Source organism: Patella vulgata, chromosome 9 (assembly GCF_932274485.2).
Source record: "Patella vulgata chromosome 9, xgPatVulg1.2, whole genome shotgun sequence".
Taxonomy (NCBI): domain Eukaryota; kingdom Metazoa; phylum Mollusca; class Gastropoda; family Patellidae; genus Patella; species Patella vulgata.
In genome coordinates this window covers 30,903,085-30,922,948 of record NC_065887.2, presented here as the reverse complement: position 1 = coordinate 30,922,948, position 19,864 = coordinate 30,903,085, and the positions used below count along the sequence as shown (strand labels likewise).

The 19,864-nt window shown below is 43.3% G+C and overlaps 1 long non-coding RNA gene across 1 annotated transcript in view; it reads right to left on the bottom strand.

Moving 5' to 3' along the window:
- Positions 1–5,432: 5,432 nt before the first annotated feature.
- Positions 5,433–19,864, bottom strand: part of LOC126831887 (uncharacterized) — a 34,098-nt gene continuing 19,666 nt past the window's right edge. Inside the window, exon 4 of the long non-coding RNA XR_007684409.2 lies at positions 5,433–6,493. This is a non-coding gene — a long non-coding RNA (uncharacterized LOC126831887). The remainder of the gene's footprint in view (positions 6,494–19,864) is intronic.

Here is a 19,864-nt window from a genome sequence, read left to right as displayed (position 1 = left end):
AATTATTAGATATGTGATACACCTGTCAATATCATTGTCTTACAGCACTAATATACACTACCACGTATACACAGTCCTATGATTGTATAAATTTAGTGATTGAAACACGGTGGGGATTTTATGATTTAATTTATAAATTGATCTAGACTTAGTCTCGATTGGCAAGTACCGTTGTGACGATAATAAACAATCTCCACTATGTTTTTAAACACTGATAACTTTTCTCAGAATAAAGTAATATGTAATTTTTACTATTACAGAAAAAGTTATGTCTCTTGATCTCAACTATAACAACAATTGATAGTCAAAACATACTTATTTGATGGAGAGGACTACAGTTTTATTGCTGCTTTGGATATATTTTGGAACGATAATACTAGACTTCATGACACTCTGTTGAGCAAAACATTTCACGAAATAAGAAACAGTTGGTTGGAGCTGGTTAATGTGTTATTGTTTGGGGTAAGGCAGTTTTTCTGTGGTTGACTTCTATCGTCTAATTAGTAAAATAATATGTACCTGATCAGACATAATACTTATGTAGCAATAATATTTTCTGTGAGCTGATAGTGAAAAAACTTCAATCAGTCAGGAGGTAATGGGTAGATGACTAGCTAACCGGATGTGGACACTTCGCTTGACACGGTATATACAGGAAGTGGGCGTGGCCTGCCCGTGTGTTTGTCCACCCAAAGCGATCGCCATGTTAGTTCCAGAAATTGAAAACAAGTATGGCGGTTGTTTTGGGCGTTACCCTTTTTTTATGTAATTATTTCTGTAGTTTTGCAATCGGAGTTCAGCTTTAAGTTAGACTTAAAGCTTTGGATGGAAGATGACTCACGAGGGTTTTTTGGAAGATCATTCCACATTTTAGCTGCTTTGACAGAGAATGCATATTCACCAGAACGCTTATTATATTTCGAAATCCTCCATATGCTACCATCACTTGCGGAACTAAGGTTCGATCGCCGGGGAGTATAGAAATCAAAACTTATTTTAGATAATTGGGTGCAGCTTCAGAATAAATTGATTTAAACGCATTCACAAGAGCTTTAAATTGAACCCTCATTCGAACTTGAAGGCAATGGAGTTTCTGTAACTTATCTGATATATGAACATGTTTTCCTGTTATAGTTATAAGACGCGCTATTTGTAGTCTATAAAAAGAAAGGAATTTGCATAGTCCACAAGAGGTGCTACTGGTGCTCTAACACCATTTTGGCAGGCGTCAGTATTGAGATTAGAGCGTATTCTCGAAATAGCTCTTATTGTAGTACCGTGGGCCTTCTGTCAGACGTGGAGAGCGGATGATCCTAACCGGTCGCCACATCCTACGTACGACCCATCCATCTTTTCTTACTACATTTCTTAGTAGCCGTGTGATCGTCTAGAATTTGTCGCTAGTTGTCTTTGATTCTGCTTCACGTTGTGTATTTAGTTCGTACTGCTTTCTTAAGACGTTTGTCTTACCAGGAATAACAATGCAACAGGTCAGTCGTAGCAATCGTGTTGACCGTATGGAAACTTATCCGAGCATATCTGCACGTAGCAGATTTTGGACCCAACAGGGATAATCCTATCGTAACGCATCCCACGACCTAGCATAAGCTGTGTAGGAATTTTGTGAGGCAACAGCCTTCTCGAGGATCTAAGATGTTTGGCTGATCAGTGAGTAATCTTTGAATAAGTAAGTAAAGGATCCCCTAACCCAAGAAAAACACAGGCTAGTGTTGATTTAATGATAACGTTTCAGTCTTTAATCGCACTTCATCAGATATTTTATTAGACATACAATATAAGACATACAATATAAAAATACAGAATCTAAAAGACAATAATAATAAGTATATAAGACTGATAATAAGTATATAAAAACAATTGTCTTATTGTCTTAATGAAGGAATCACCATGGATCACAGTTATCAATACAAAGTTAATGAAATGTGAAATGTTGTAATATTTTAACTACGGGGTCACCATTGATCCCAGTTATCAATACACAATCATTAAATGTAAAATATTACGCAACCATTTATTTAAATCTAAATTTAAGTCTCATTGTGTGATTTTATTGCAAAATGACTCCCTTGCAAACTACAATATTGTGAAAGATCAATACGAATATCAGTCCAAAAATGGTTCAGTTCCGTTTAGTATTTACAAAGTTATATTGAATTGAAATTTCATCGATCTGTAGGCCTACTCTTCGCTATGTAATAGCTAGCTGCTATTTTCTTGTTGGCTAATTGAAATGATAAGCACGTTTTAAATCCAATTGAATCTAAGCCGGGGGATTATTTAGCTTTCATATTTTGATTTTGTTTTCTTTATTAAATGTAGAATAATCAATGGGGTTACACTTTCTCCGTTTGCTTCTTTGTATTCACTATTCTTTATTCCTCTGTTTTGTGGTAAATGGGGCATATGCCCTAACTTTGTAGTCAATACACCTCAATTCTTTTGAACACTTAAAATGTTTCTCACTATAACATAGACCATTTAGTTTTGGACTACCTGGCTTTTTTTTTATACAATTCACCGGTATGGTTTCTTATAATTATAGTTAATATTTTACTTCAATATGCTTACATTCATATTTCATGTGGCATATAGCAGATCATGACACGTACTAGTATTACACAATGTTTTTTTCTGGGTTATATTCCTGTTTGTTAGTTTTCATTTTTGAGTGAAGTCTGTATCATCACAGACCCGGGACTATGCGGCGCAGTGGACGCATACGGTGTATTCCCACGAAGGCGCAGTTACGGAGCGTGACCAAAATTAATCCTTCCCACGAAGGCGCAGATATCGACTTGTCGGCTTTCGTTTTATCAGAGACATGTTGCTATTAGGACCCAATTAACGGTGTTAAAGATTTTATGAATTGATGTTCACTATGAATAACAACACTCTGGAAGGATGGCATGCAAGAATCAAGAAGCTAGTTGGAAAAGCCCATCCGAATGTTTTTGAAAATATTAACCACCAAGGAAGAGATATAAATATGCTCAAATCCAAAGCCAGCTCCATGAATTGAAAGGAAGACACGAGGAAGAAGAATTGACTTTAGTCGAGTATTTAGACAGGGTGTCTTATTTGGCGAAATTAAATTAATCTTTGTTATAGTGTAGTTATGTTTTCATTTCTTATGCCAAAATGATGCTAAAATGTTGGTTAATTAGTTCCATTGGGGATTATGAAAGTGTAAATTCTTATCATAGCAATCTATAACACCATTGTTACGATTTTAATCCATTTTAATCCCTAGGAGCTGGATTCTCACGAAGTCGTCGAAAACGACCCCGTTTAATCCGTTACGGTCAATAACTGCGCCTTCGTGGGAATAAACCACGCATACATACGGCTAGTCGCCGGACGCATCCATTTAATCTGATATGTACGTTTGTTTGTGATTTCTGCGTATTGTGTCTTGTTCGTAGATTTGTTTAATATAATTGTGTGGTGCAGTCCCTCTGCGCTTACTATTAGAGTGGATTAAGCAGTGAACAATTTCATATTTTAGCGACAAATGCAACAGATACTATTTTCTGTTTGACACACGATGACTCGGGCTTTATTAAAGTTTTAACTAAAGTTTTATGAACTGAAAAATACTAGATGTATTCAATAACCAAAGAATAATTTAGTTATTTGAATCCTCGATCTTTAATTACAAATGAATACCACACCCCTTCTCTTTTTTACACAATTGTCATCATAAATTTACTGTTTATAACGTCACATGATTATTTGATATATAACACCTAACAAAATGGATTGCTTTTCCATTTTAATAAAAACTCAATTTTTGTCACATAAATCTCGTCTAGAATGGCGTTAAACCCCATTTCAAAACAGACATTGCGGTCTCCCTCAAGTAATGATGGTACAACAGACTACCTCATTCTGGCCAAACATGCTGATGATGGGTAGACGCACCTTGAAACATTCCAAAATTCCAAAACCAACATGTCTGAGGCTGGTGTATCAGTGAATACCTCTTTCGTCAGGACTCCATAGTGGGCTATTCGATCTGACTCAACAGATAGAAAGATACCAGCTCCACGGTACCCAATCTCTCTTTCGAGGGTTACGGTCTAAATGTGGTATTTATTTACGTGGATGGTTCTATAGATGGTGATCGGATAGACTGGGCTACCGTCACGCCATCGAAAACAATTTCTGTGCGTCTTCCACCTGCTGCTTTCATGTGTACAACTGAGCTCCAGATCATTCTCCCGTCTTCCTTAGCCCAGTTCGGAGCAGAACAGTAAGACGTTAAACCCCATTAATTTTCACTTCCAGAAAATTCTTCATTAGATTTAAACAAAAAATAATCTGTTCTGTTTATAGTTGTCCTAAAAATCGTCTGCTACTATCCTATGAGTTGATCGGAAAGGACATTAACCTTTTTTGGATCCTCAGTCACATGGATATCAACGGGAATGATTAAGCAGATTCGGCTTTCAAGTCGGCTTTAGATCTCCCCATATCCGAATTTATAACACCTATGGCAACGGTCTGGGGATCGTACATGCACAAACAATCACATGAAGCCTCCCTTAGGAGACTGCCTCAACAGGAGGATAAAGTTGTTTCATGTCGTTGTTGCATAGGTTAAAGGTGTTTAAAGGAGCTAAATCGCTAATATCTGGGACCTAGAAATTGACACAAATGGGTCGCAATGCATATAATAATGTGATATGAATGTATATCAACTGATTTATATTCAATCGTTTCCGTTTTTACTCTAATTTCAAATCAGTTATGTTCTGCGAAATACGCCAAAAGTCTCAATCGAATGACAATCTCTATCGTCTGGTTATTCTAGTCTACATAGTATTTATTGCGTATACACTCCAGATATGAATCCGTCACCTTTTGACATGACTTTTGGAATATGCCTAGCCTCGTTCTTCGAGTCCCTTGTTAAAAATGGGCCTGGAACGCATTTTGGTACACGATTCGTATATCAATGGTAAAATATTTATTTTGTCTTAAATATTGGATATTAGAGGCCCATCTTTTCCCGGTAAGATCACACAACAATGTTGATTTAAATTGACAAATAATTCGTGTTTTCAATGTCGAGGACTTTGAATGATATTGAGTTAGAGACTTAGCTACTTTAACACATATTTTCAGCTTGAAGCGATAGCTTCAACCAGAATGTAAACATTGTCATTCCCCTTTGACTATTCAACACATCTTGATTGTGTGTAGGTATCTCAAGAACATTAGATCACAGTACTAACGTTGCCAGTCATCAAATCAATTATTCGCCCAACCGGGTCTATATTGCAAAATCATAGATATAAAAGAGACAAATTGTTATAGAAAATTTTAATTGTAAATATTATATATCACCTTGTTTTTCATCTTTAAATATTGATTATTTAATATTCTGTGATACTTTGTTTAATTTATGCACGATTGCATATAGTTTGTCTCATGTAAATCATCAGATATGTTTGGCGCAATATAGCTCGCTTGGTGCTGACATGCCATTTACATTTCATTCATTCATTCCGAAACCAACAATTATCACAGAAAATTAATTATAATTAAATTACAATAAATATGGTTAAAATGTTTTGAAACACAAACTAGATCATTTCGGGACTCGGGACTAACATAATGGTTCAATTTTATTTCAATAATTCGCTTCCGTGTAGGGGTCTTTAGCAGTGGGAGGAAACCGGAGGACCCGTAGAAAAGTCACGAAGTTGGACAGGCTTCCAGGTTAAAGTCAGTCAAATGGAAATGTAATGAGACCGATCCTAAGTAAGCGTTCATACGCGGGAGAAAATGCGAACAAAAAGTTGTTAGCTCGATGAGCGACTTTTCCACAGTTTTTCCGCAGCGGTTTTGCTGAAATTATATAAAATGTTGACAATCTGTGACGCCGGAGGCACGAGAGGCTGCGCAGCAGCCGATGTAGCGCGATAGGGAGTGTATGCCAACATATTTTACGGGGTTAAACTAAAACATCACACCAACATATTGGGATATGTACAGGTTTTATACAGATAGAATCTTAGCTAATCCTAATAATTGTAAATAAATAGGAGTTAGGGCCTACTATGTTAATTTTTTGGGGGTCCAAGTATATTCAGACGCAGACTGGTCAATCAAACTTCAGTAATAAGTTTAGATTCTCGATTATCACTGGGAGACATGTTAAAGTACATTATGAACAGAACGATTATCAAAATGAATATACAAATAATGAGTACATTGTTCCAAACATTAAGATTTGGGGTGGCCTCATTTGATTTCTGTTTCTGCTTCTCCACTGGTATAGGTTTTTGTTTCTCCTTCTCCGTCTTTGGCTTTCGATCTACCATCGAGCCATACACCATCCCGACTCTTCTTAATCGACGATTTTTGTCATTATTTACGTACCTATTTAAATGAGGCTCTGATGAAAGAGGTGGAGTAGAATAACCCGGAATTGACGGAATCCATGATGGAATAGGAAGTCCGGTACCTGCAAAATGTAAAGATATATGTATGAGTAGTATGGGAGGGTTTATAGGGACGCACGTGCTGCGCATGCGCGCACGCATGCGGGTACACGTGATCTTGACCTTGCACGTACGTGACCTTGCACTGAATGACTCCGTGACCTTGCACTGATTGATCCCCTGCACGTGCGTGACCCCGTGACCTATAAAAGAGAGGGGCGCGCGCGGGAGAGAGAGAGAGCAGAAGAAAGAAGAGAGCAGAAGAAGAGAGAAGAAGGGAGAAGAAGAAGAAGAAGGGGGAGAAGGGGGGAGGGGGAGAGGAAGGGGAAACAACTCTTTTTACATTGCATAAGTTGGCCCTGAAAAGGGCCGTTGTCCTCACTAGAACGTGAGGGTGAGACGCACTTTATGTCGGTTGCGTCGGATGGTCTCCACTAATTCGGGAGGAGGTCTTTTCCTGGGAGGTGTTTTTAATACCTCGTCAGGTAAGACAAAGATATCGTCAGGGGTAATCACGGCAAGAGTATTACCCCTGAGATACAAGAGGGTATCTACGCTGGGGTTTTCCTCGAGGCGGATGATAGGAGCGCCGTCACCCATTCTGATACTGAGAGATGAATGTTGTGTCGTTTTATTACCGTAAGGACGAATCCATTTGACAGACGAGTCCATTCGTGGAGTGACGTCACAGGACGAATCCATTTGAGAGGTATGACGTCACAGACGAGTCCATTCATGGAGCGACGTCACGGCGCTTAGCATAACGTTATACATCGTAGATTGAACGTTGGAAGCTAAAAATAGACGTGATGCAACGTTATACAACGCATGTGCAACGTTATATCACGTGGGGTGTACGATATCGAACGTTTGATGACGTCACGGCATAAGGGGGATAAAAGGGAGCGGCGCGATAGGTTCTGACACTTTCACGCTATCACCGAACCGAGCAAGATGAGTTTTTCATTACGACCCGTCGACAGAAGATACAGTAGATTGTTTAGAACCGAATCGCTATGTGTGGACATAGATTTTCTGGAGGATTGGTCCCACGTTCCGGCCGTAGATGTACCACAGCAATTACACGACACCTTTGAGGCCATTATTGAGGAAAATCGCCAAACCTTGGACGCTAGAGAAAGTGACTACGTTAGAATAGCCATCAGTCACCCAGGACTCAAATCACCTATTTGGTTACCGTTTCGTGAGCATCGTTTGTTAAAAGCCGAAGACCTTTTACAGAAAGTGGCTGCCGTATTACAGAGTAATGAAGAATTTCGACTGGATCAGCGCATGTCCATGAATATCTGTCACGTGTCACTTCCGGATGGCAGAGGTAGCGGTAAAACAAACGTGAAGAAGAGACACTGCGCTATTTTCGACGAGTATTTGAAGAAAAAGAGATGTCTCGTCACCATCAAAAATGCCGACGAATTATGTTTTCAGCGAGCCATTGTCGTCGCCCGTCACTTTGCCAACAAACAGAACACACCTGAATGGGAAAGAGAAAGGAACAGATTACAGAGGAGGGCAGGACCCCAATCGTGGCAGACGAAGAAAACGGAAGCTCTCATCGATGCCGTCGGTGGAACCAGGGAACCTTGTATGGGGATGGAAACGTGGGAACTGTATGCCAAGTATTTGGGCCAACAAGGATACCAACTCAACGTTTTCTCTCAAGCCATCTTTGGTAAAGCGATTTATCGCGGAACAAAACACGTCAACGGAACACCAAAACATCTGAACCTGTATTTACACAGCAGACATTATGACGTCATTACCTCCATGCCCGCCTTTGTGGAAAGGTCGTATTTCTGCGAGACCTGTCAGGTGGGATACCATAGTGCCGAGAAACATTCGTGTCACGTCATGTGTCAAGGTTGTAAGAAAGTGGGTCCACCCTGTCCACCCGATCCCAATACAAAGACTTGTTACCGATGTCATCGTGTGTTTATGAGCCGGCAGTGTTTCGACAACCATCTTGCTACCCGTTCCAGAGCCAACTGTAGTATATGTCACCGGTGGAAGAAATGCGAAAAGTGTCAAAAGGAGTGGACGTCATCAAAGCCAAGCGAAATTTGGAAGAACATCGATGCGGAGAATACGAGTGCTCCAATTTTGTTACATTCAACCGCTAAAATCACCCATCGACATGAACGGAGACAGGAAGACACAAATCGACAAACAGCAGAAAACAACGTTGACCCGCTTTGTCTTCTTTGACTTTGAATGCCAGCAAGATTCCGGGGAGCACATTCCCAGCCTATGTGTTCTGCAAGTGTGCTGTCACTTTTGTATCGACAACCAAGAACCCTGCGAGCACTGCGAACCAATATTGTTTTTAAAGGTCAAGACACGCTGGACGATGTGGGAAAATGGTTTTTGCAACTCGCTGCTCACGGTACGGTGGTAGATGGTCGGAAAAATGACAGTCACGGATCGAGTCCCGTGATTGCCGTGGCGCACAATTTCAAAGGTTACGACGGACTGCTGATTTTACAGACGCTGCACAAACATTTCCTGGCGCAACCCGAAGTGATTATGAACGGGGGTAAAGCGATGATGATCACTGTCGGCACGGTAAAATTCATCGATTCCCTCAACTTTCTACCCATGCCTTTACGGGACATGCCCAAGACCTTCGGCCTGCAAGAACTCAAGAAAGGTTATTTCCCTCACCACTTCAACAGACCGGAGAATAAAGATTACGTGGGCGCCTATCCCCCCCGACACCGATTACGATCCAGATGGTATGAGTGTATCGGAACGAGAGAAGTTTCACGAGTGGTACGAACAGCACAGTCACGATGTCTTTGATTTTCACCAGGAAATTTTGGCCGAGTCGGCCCTTACAGTTTAGATGGTATGGACACGACCACCGGTACAGTGTACGAATTTCACGGGTGTGCCTTTCACGGTTGTCCCAAATGTTTTCCGGGCCCCGTCCAAGACGTTCAACATAAACATCCCTACGATCCCTCTCGTAGTATGAGAGACTTGTACCAGAAGACCCAAGAACGTCACCGTCAACTCCAGGAGCAGTACGGTATGCAGACCATCCGTGTCATGTGGGAGTGTGAGATGGAGGAAGAACGACGCCAAGATCCCGAGATGAACGAATTTCTGAGCGGATTGGAAGATCAGCAATGGCCAGTCCCCGAACCTCTTATGCCCCGCAATGCTTGCTTCGGCGGGAGAACCAATGCCATTCAACTGATGGTCAACGAGTCGGCCGAAGACATGCGCTACATCGACGTGGTGTCTCTCTACCCCTACATTTGAAAGTACGGTACGTTTCCCATCAAGGAACCCACGATCGTCACACAGCCCGATCAAGACCAGTGGCAGCAGTACGAAGGGTTGATCTAGTGTTCCGTTTTACCGCCTCGTGGCCTGTACCACCCGGTGCTCCCTTTTCGACGCAAACAGAAATTGGTGTTTGCCCTGTGTCGAAGCGGCGTCGACGAACATATGCAACAAGGAGAGATTGCCGAATACCAATCTTGTGATCACACCGATGAACAGCGAGTCTGGGTGGGTACGTTTGTCACCCTGGAACTGAAGAAAGCGGTGGCTCTGGGATACCGCGTATTGAAAGTGTACGAAGTCTGGCACTGGAAACAATTCAGCACCTACGATCCCGAGGCCAAAACAGGAGGTGTATTTACCGGTTACATCAATCACTACCTGAAGAAGAAGATGGAAAGTAGCGGTTATCCCGACACCTGTCACACCGAAGAAGATAAGACCCGCTTCGTGAACGACGTGTACGACACCGAAGGTATTCGCCTGGATCCCGCGTCCATAAAACCCAACAAAGGTATGCGGGCGTTTAGTAAACTTCAATTGAACACAGCGTGGGGAAAATTCGGACAGAGAGACAACTTTCCCAAGACAGAATATATCACGGAGCCCAGCGACTATTTTGAGAAAATGTTGGGCGTGACCCAGACCGTGCAAGATGTCCAGTTAGTCAACGACAATATGGTATTGGTAGAAACACTGAAGAAAGAAGACCACGTCGCACCCTGTCCCATCACCAACTTGGTTATCGCCGCCTTTGTCACCGCCCAGGCCCGCTTGAAACTCTATTCCGTCTTGGAAAAGCTGGGGGAACGTGTTTGTTATTTTGACACGGACAGCGTCATTTACCAATACCACTCCACCTCATGGAATCCCCCGGAAGGTTCAAGTTTGGGTCAATGGAAGAACGAGTTGCCCGAGAATGTTACCATTAAGGAATTTGTTAGCGGAGGGCCAAAGAATTACGCGTACAGGCAAAGTGATGGAAAAACTGTCTGCAAAGTCCGGGGATTCGCCCTGAATTATCGTGCCTCCCAACAACTCAATTACAACATCACGAAAGAGAATGTACGGCACGTCAATCAAAACGAACCGCTTGTCATCGCCAATCCGTTCAAGATTTCCAGATCACGTGACCGACGTCTCTGGACACGCCCCGAGAACAAAAGATATAAAATCGTGTACGACAAACGTTTTGTTCAATTTAACGACGATGGCCAACCGATTAACACTTACCCCTATGGATACTGACTTTCGTGTCTCAGGACCAAACAGAGAAGATGACGAACCGGCGGAAAATACAGATTTGATCGAGAAACTAAGACGACGATGGCTCAACTTTCGGGTCTGCAAATGTTACTTACCCATCATAGAGGAAAAGCAACGCGAGGAGTGTATCGGCTGCAAGTACGAGCATCCCAGTCAGAGATACCATTCGTGTCTGGGATTGGGCGTGTGTTCCATAACGGGCGTACCCGCACATCCCGTCGACGATTACAATCACTACCTCTGGGTGGACGAGCCGAAACCAGAAGACATCGATAGCGTGCTAGGCAGTATGATGGACGATCAACGGGACCGAGTCAAGAAGTGAGAGGATGAACAACGATGGCGAGAAGACGTCGACGAAGCCTTGAAAAAGTTTTGGCGTGTGGTTCCGGGATTTAACACGGGGTTGATCAAACGCAAAGACGAGTTCCTCGAACCCAAAGACGAAGAGAATCCCATACGACGGTGGATAGACGAGTTACCGAAGAAAAAGAAACGATGGTCCCTGGATCAAATGGATATCAACGTCATGTCCGGCAAGCTGGGAGAAGGTTGGGAATGTATTGGCAGACATCTAGGAATCAGAGAAGCGCGGATCAGTCAAGCCAAGATGAGTCATCCTAACAACGCGCGCATGCAGATTTTCACCGTGTTCACGGTAATCGAGCCGACCTGGTGACGTTGTTGGAGGCCTGTCACGTGAGTGAAGCCGTCATCGATTGGGAAGAAGTGCAAAAGTACGTGGAAAGCCTGGAAATCATAGACTAGACACGAACCAATAGAAACGAAGGAAAAGAAAGAACCAATCAAAAGAGAGTGACGTCACGGCCAAGACTATAAGAAGCGAAGTGTCAGAATAAAATTTCATTCTGCTCTCGATGGCTAGTCAAGCTTGTTTCTCTTGTAACAATGTCGGACACTGATATAGAGACTGCCCTGCTCGTTCCCAACAACAGCAACGAAAACCAAGACAAGACAGACCAGCTTATGGCTCCTATGGAAGTTGTTACCTCTGTGGAGAACCAGGACACTGGGCACCCCAGTGTGGAAAACGAGCCGAAGCCCAAAAAGCGAAGAGTGACGAAGAAAGAAAAGACACTGTCAAAAGAAAGTGTTACGGAGTCAAGAGACCCACCGACGACAATCACAAGTGCCTCAACTGTGGACAGCTCGGACACGGCCTGCTCGAGTGCCAAGAAGAAATCCAAACAGAAAACAACTTTGAAGCCGTTGCCAGTCGCATGTTCGACAACAACATCGATGTGCCCAGAGACAACACCCGCAGTCAGCGATACTGGTACTGGTGTGGAGAAGCGTTCGAACTCTTCAGGCGCTACAAAGAGAAAAAGAAAACAGCCGACGAAGCTTTCCAGTCCACCAGTTATTTCCCCAACTACCAGTGAAACCAGTGAAACCCCGAAGCCGGCCGTTCTTTTGTTGGCGGAGAAGGAAGCAGAAAGTTTTTCCCAAGCCATCATCCAATATGCGGGTCCGAGAGATATGACCGAAGTCTTGTCGTATCCCCCCTGTTTCGATATGAGCGAATGGGTACCCGTCGTCGTCACGTTTGCCGAGATGGAAGACTGGCATCCACACGATACGATGCAGAAGCTTTTGAGACATCTGTATTGGATTCCTCGCGTCCTGTGAAACGTACCCTGGCTGAGACAAGAAATCCTGAAGAGACACCGTGATAACTAACATTTTTTCTTTTCCTTTGTACTATAGGCCATGTTTTTTTGTATAGAATGCCTTGCTATGTTTGTATTTTTTGTAAAATAAATTCTGTTTTTATTTCACTCCATGTCTGTTGTTCTGTGGTGGGCGCGAAGGTATAAAAGGCAGGGGAAAAAGGCAGGGGGGAAACAGTGCAAGATGTTAGTCAGCGGTCCAACGGGTGTTGGAAAGACGGTCTTTGTACAGAAATTTCTCCAAGCGTCCTACCATGGCTCCTATGGAAGTTGTTACCTCTGTGGAGAACCAGGACACTGGGCACCCCAGTGTGGAAAACGAGCCGAAGCCCAAAAAGCGAAGAGTGACGAAGAAAGAAAAGACACTGTCAAAAGAAAGTGTTACGGAGTCAAGAGACCCACCGACGACAATCACAAGTGCCTCAACTGTGGACAGCTCGGACACGGCCTGCTCGAGTGCCAAGAAGAAATCCAAACAGAAAACAACTTTGAAGCCGTTGCCAGTCGCATGTTCGACAACAACATCGATGTGCCCAGAGACAACACCCGCAGTCAGCGATACTGGTACTGGTGTGGAGAAGCGTTCGAACTCTACAGGCGCTACAAAGAGAAAAAGAAAACAGCCGACGAAGCTTTCCAGTCCACCAGTTATTTCCCCGACTACCAGTGAAACCAGTGAAACCCCGAAGCCGGCCGTTCTTTTGTTGGCGGAGAAGGAAGCAGAAAGTTTTTCCCAAGCCATCATCCAATATGCGGGTCCGAGAGATATGACCGAAGTCTTGTCGTATCCCCCCTATTTCGATATGAGCGAATGGGTACCCGTCGTCGTCACGTTTGCCGAGATGGAAGACTGGCATCCACACGATACGATGCAGAAGCTTTTGGGACATCTGTATTGGATTCCTCGCGTCCTGTGAAACGTACCCTGGCTGATACAAGAAATCCTGAAGAGACACCGTGATAACTAACATTTTTTCTTTTCCTTTGTACTAAAGGCCATGTTTTTTGTATAGAATGCCTTGCTATGTTTGTATTTTTTGTAAAATAAATTCTGTTTTTATTTCACTCCATGTCTGTTGTTCTGTGGTGGGCGCGAAGGTATAAAAGGCAGGGGAAAAAGGCAGGGGGGAAACAGTGCAAGATGTTAGTCAGCGGTCCAACGGGTGTTGGAAAGACGGTCTTTGTACAGAAATTTCTCCAAGCGTCCCTGTTCGACATCCCTCCCCAACGCATCGTGTGGGCCTACGGGGAATGGCAAGAGAGTTACGATCGCTTTCCTTACACTTACGTCAAAGGTTTAACAGACATTGACGACGTGATGGAGCAAGTCAAGGGTCCACAAGTCTTGGTCGTGGACGATTTGATGGGAGAATACACGTAGATATTGCAAAAGTGGTTCACGAAAAAGAGTCATCACCACGACACGAATGTCATTTACATTGTGCAAAACTTGTTCGACAAGCAATAGCGTACCATCAGCCTGAATTCCCATTACTTGGTCTTGTTCAAGAATCCCCGAGACACCTCACAAATTGGCGTGTTGGCCCGTCAGATGTACCCCTCCCACTCCAAGTATATGCAGGAAGCTTACGCCGATGCGACGAGTACCCCTTGCAGTTACTTACTCATTGATTTGAAACCCGACACGCCCAAAGCTTTGCGTTTGAGATCCAACATTTTACCCCAAGAGGAACCACCCATCGCCTACGTCCAAAATGTATAAAAGGGGGACCTGTCACTCGAATTGATTCTGTTAGTCAAGATGGCTCGTACGAAGAATACGCAGCGGAAACACCCGCCTTCGACCCTTCCCAGAGCGACGTTCCCGACCCTGGCACCAGACCTTCGTGCCCTCGTTGACACCACCTGTCAGCCCCATGTCTCCCTTACCGGCCACGCCACCACGTCTCACCTTACCGGTCACACCTCCACGCCACACAAGATCCCCTTCTCGGTCTCCCTCGCCGATCATTCGTAGACCCCGAAGAGAAAAGAAGAGTTCTATGAAAGGACTGAAGTCCTTTATTCGCAAGTTACAACATCTGACTCCCGATATGGCTTATGGACAATTGGATTGTTGCAGTGGTTCAAGTTGGCGGCCAACCATTTGCTGAATGGTAACATTCAACCACTGCACGCCCAGCACAAGAAATGGGTGGAACGAAATCGACAAGTGTTGAGCCAACTGACGGAGAGAAACATGCCAACGGCCGAAAAACTCTCTCTGATCATGAAACCTGGAGGACGTGGGTTCTTCGGGGGTGTGTTGATTCGTATCTTGCTGCGATGGAAGGAAAGACTGCAAGAGGAAAGAAACAAGAAAAGAAATAAATTCGTTCGACGGAACGTTCAGCGCGGAAGGGGTCTGAGTCCCGAGGAGTTGAAACAATATCAAGCATTGCTTCGCAAATTGACTAATCCACGAACATCACCCGCCGTCAAACAGCGACTTCTCAATCAACAGGGTGGTGCCATCGGTACATTGCTCGCTATGGCCCTCCCAGCTTTAGCCCCTTTGGTATCTAAACTATTGGGAGGACAACAAGGTGGTAAACATCCCTGGCTTAGAAGCCGCGATAGAGCGAACGCTATGGCCGCCGAGCTATCTAGATTATTTGGGGGATAAGGGAAAAGGTATAAAAAGGGAACAGGTGAACGGCCCCGAGCTCAGTCATGGACACACTGCACCCAAAGACCGTCCACTTCTGCTCGAGGCTCAACCCATCGTCGACGGTGTGTGTGAGTGTATTGGAAACCTGATTCGCGGCAACGTTCCTGTGACCGAGAACGTGGTCAAACGTTTGAAAAAGGACGCCCCCTTGTTACGACGTTTGGGCACGTCTAAAACACCTTGGAAGACCCGTCGGCGACTTCTGAAGCAACAAAAAGGGGGATTTTTCAACCGGTTGGCCCGGTCCTTTCCGAAAGATGAAATTCGCCAAGAAAATGAAACTGGTGCCCTTCGACGGTCCCATCGACGTCAAACCCATCGAAGTCAGACAAGTGGAACCCGCATACGATCGAGATCCACTGGAGCAGGTCGTCGAAAATGTTTACCAAGACATGCAACACGTGTTAAACGATCCCACACTGACCGACAAAAATAAAATGCAACGATACGGGCAGTTGTTACAACGTTTTCAAACGATGCAAAGGAAAAGAAAGCAGGTCATTCCCTTGTCAGACGAGAACATACCCGAACAAAAAGAAGAAGAAGCAACCGTGGTCTCGGAGGCACCCATCCTGGAGTCGGTGCCCCGGGTCTTTCAACATCGAGCTCGCCTTTTGTTGAAACACCTGAAGGAGAAAACACCTTGGTCGTGGAACGAGAACTTGGAATTGGTTCGGAATGGCGTACCCGTACCCGGCACCAATGCCATCGACATCGTGAACGATTTGGTAAGTCGGCGAAAGAATACTCAGGCTCCACTGGGATGGTTTGGCGTGATGCAAAGTTTGAAAGTCACGAACGTACCGCGCGAAGCCATCGGCAATCAAGAACGATGGAACGTGTTGTCCACGCCACCCGCACGGACTCCCGTTCCGCCGCGACGCCCGAGAAAGAAGAAAATCTTAAGTACCGATACCCCTACTACGAGTACACCTACTGGGCGAGTCAGATCTACACCTACCAAGCGAGCCCAATGGCTCCCCTTGCAAAAACTATAAATAGCCTGATCACATGGAAACCGGCAGAAACATGGAACGAAAGCTGAAGAAAGTCTATTACGACCCGAAACACCCGGCCGCTTTTGGTGGAGCCCTGGGTCTCCACAAAGCTACCGGTGTGCCCTTGGACAAAGTCAAAACATGGTTGAATCAACAAAGGCGGTACACCTTGCACAAACCACTGATCATCAGTGGCAAGCCGATTTGAGCGATATGTCGGCCTTGGCCAAACAGAATGAGGAATACAAGTATTTGCTGTGTGTCATCGACGTGTTTCCCAAGTACGCTTGGGTGTTGCCCCTCAAAAACAAGACGGGAGATAGTTTGGTGGACGCCTTTCGTCGCATCTTTCAAAGTCGACAACCCCAGCGACTTCAAACCGACAAAGGCACCAAATTCCTCAATCGAAAAATGCAAGCTTACCTGAAAAAGAAAAAAAATCAAGGCCAGTGTGGTGAAACGATTTCAGCGGACACTGAAAGAGCGCATGTGGCGATACTTTACTCATCGACAAACACAACGGTACATTGACGTGCTAGACGAATTGGTTCGGGCTTACAACGCCGGACGACATCGGACCATCGGTATGGCACCCCAAGACGTTCGTCCCGAACACGAATGGATGTTGACAACACCTCCACGCCCCCTCAAAAAGCTGTTGGACGAAAGAGGCGAACCCATACAAGGCACCTTCTATGCCGAAGAATTGCAAGCGGTTCAAGTCAACGACGACGAGATCTTCCCCATCGAAAGAGTACTCGAAAGAAAAAAAGACAAAGTGTTGGTGTAATGGTTGGGTTATCCGGCGAGTTTTAATTCGTGGATCGACAGGACCAGTCTCCAAAACGTATAAATAGGAGTGAGAGACGCCCACCTCAGTCAACATGCAAGACGAAACCACGTCCACATCCGCGACATCCCACAAAATGGCGGAACTATGACGTCACTGTTGTTGCTTTATTCACAACACGTCTCCGCCATTTTGAATTTTGACATCACAGTGACGTCACAGTTCCGCCATTTTGTATTCTGACGTCACGGTGACGTCGTACATTACTTTTTACATCATTTCTCGAATCCTTGGTATCACTTTCCTATATGTTGATAATACATTTCTAGGCTGTAAAATTGATATTTTTGAAGTTATAAATGGTTTTCAGTTTCATTATGTTGACCCAGGGGGTCAAAATTTCAAAATGCTGTAAAAAAAATTTGCTCAACTCCGATCGACGGGGAAAATTTTTCTGGAACACTAGGGACATAGTTGTTTCAGAAAATGAAGAAATCATTTGGGTAGGAATTTCTTCCCACAAAGCTGGATTTGTCACCTTCTCCAACCAGCCTATAATCCCTCATATCAACCCGAACGCGGGTCACATAAAAACAACTCTTCCAGATTCTAGTATAGTAAAGACAATTAAAACGAAATTTTGAACTATAAAAAACTCAAAAGAAATAGGATCTGTTTTTTAATCAGATTGTGTTAAGCTTGTCTGAAAATTTCAACTCATAATATTGAGTCGGTTTACGTAACCGGTTTACGTAACATTTTTAAGATTTTGGGTCAAAGCTTTCGTTGGGTGAGCTGGAAAACATAACAATTCCATACCAAACGTAATCTTTTAAATTGAAGAGTTATACAAATTGAGTCGTTTGGGTTTAAAAAAAAAATTGTTTTTTTTAAACAATATTTTTATTCAGGTTGTCTGAATGGGATTGGGGAATAGGCTTAGGCTATGTAAAACCCCTCTCCCTTAGTTATCACGTATAACCATGGCCAAACGTTGCGGATCTAGAAAGACACATTTATATACGAGACGATGGCAAATTATATGGCGTATGTCCGTTTTCATTAGCCCAGTCGGAGCGGAGCAGTACGTTAAATAAACCCAATTTCATTTCTCACCCCCCACCCTCCCCCTTAAGCAATGTATATCACGTATGTGTTCAGTTCAAGGAATTCCTCTATCAAGTAAAAGAGAGTAAACTAACCCAAGTCAAACTAGGGAAAAAGCAACATTTTCAGGATAACCAACCCTCATCAGTTATTGCAATATAAGAGTGTTTGAACATTGATACCTTGTATATACGGGAGAATTCGCAACAACGCTTGCTTGAACAAATCAATGTCCGAGTACCCACCAAGTACAGTCCCGGCAAATTACAACAAAGAATTCTATCAATGAGGTCCACAAATCTAGAGCATTGTCGTAAATTCTAATAAAGTGAGAATTCAATTACTTGAAAAAGTTTAAACCGTAGGTTCCAATTAGGACCTACACTGTAGACTTTCAACTAACAGTACGTTTTGGGTATTTGTCTCTATAATAACGTATACTTTCGTATAGAGGACAACAAAATAATAATAAGGAAAACAGATATTTTGTTGGGTAGACTTTCAACTAACAGTACGTTTTGGGTATTTGTCTCTATAATAACGTATACTTTCGTATAGAGGACAACAAAATAATAATAAGGAAAACAGATATTTTGTTGGGTATAACGAAGTGAGATTTTTGTTTTTGTTTTTGCCTATTCTCTGTGATTAATAAGGGGTGGTTGGTGTGTGTGTGTGTGGGGGGGGGGGGGTAGTGCGGCGTGATAATTACTGTTTAGTGTGTGTCCTTTTAGTGTGTAATACTGCTTATATTGTAGTTACGTATATATAAATGTACAGTGTATTTCAATAAATAAATAAAGAATTCAATTTCTTAAAATTAAAGATGATTGTATCCAAAGTAGGGCCACGGGCCTAAAATAATACCGTGTATTCCAGCACAAAGCAATATACTTACCCAAAAACTTGACTTGAAGATATAATAAAGGTAACACTTGCAATATTTCCAACCACTTTGAATAAAAAGCCTGGCGGTACGGAGAAAGCTTGACACGCCTAGCTTCCATGAAATATGAAATACATAAGTGTTTAGATAACCGATGGTATATTAATAAGTCACGCGTTACAATTACGTAAGACCTAATTCTCCCCATTATAGGTTTTCATTTTGGCTTTAAATGTTATATAATTACTATTCAGACATTTATTTACATGAAAAGCCTATAATCAACTCTCTAGCTCACCGGGTGGCGCAGATGAACAAATGGATTAAAATACGATTGCCATTTAATGATATAATTCAAAAATGGGGTAGCAAGACTGGGTCTCGATTAACAACTAACGATGCTAGGATAATGAAGACTTAAATGTTGAAAAATAAGAATATGTTAGATATATATATATATAAAATGAAATGAAATGAAATGGGGTTTAACGTCTTACTGTTCTGCTCCTAACCTGGGCTAATGAAGACGGGCATACGCCATACAGTGTGCTATGAGGGAAATTTAGCCCGGACAGCGGCACTACGGCCTACTCTTATATCGAATTCCAACTGCCAAGGGATCTTTTACGTGCACGCCAATGTGTACACGGGACCTCGGTTTTTCGTCCCATCCGAACGA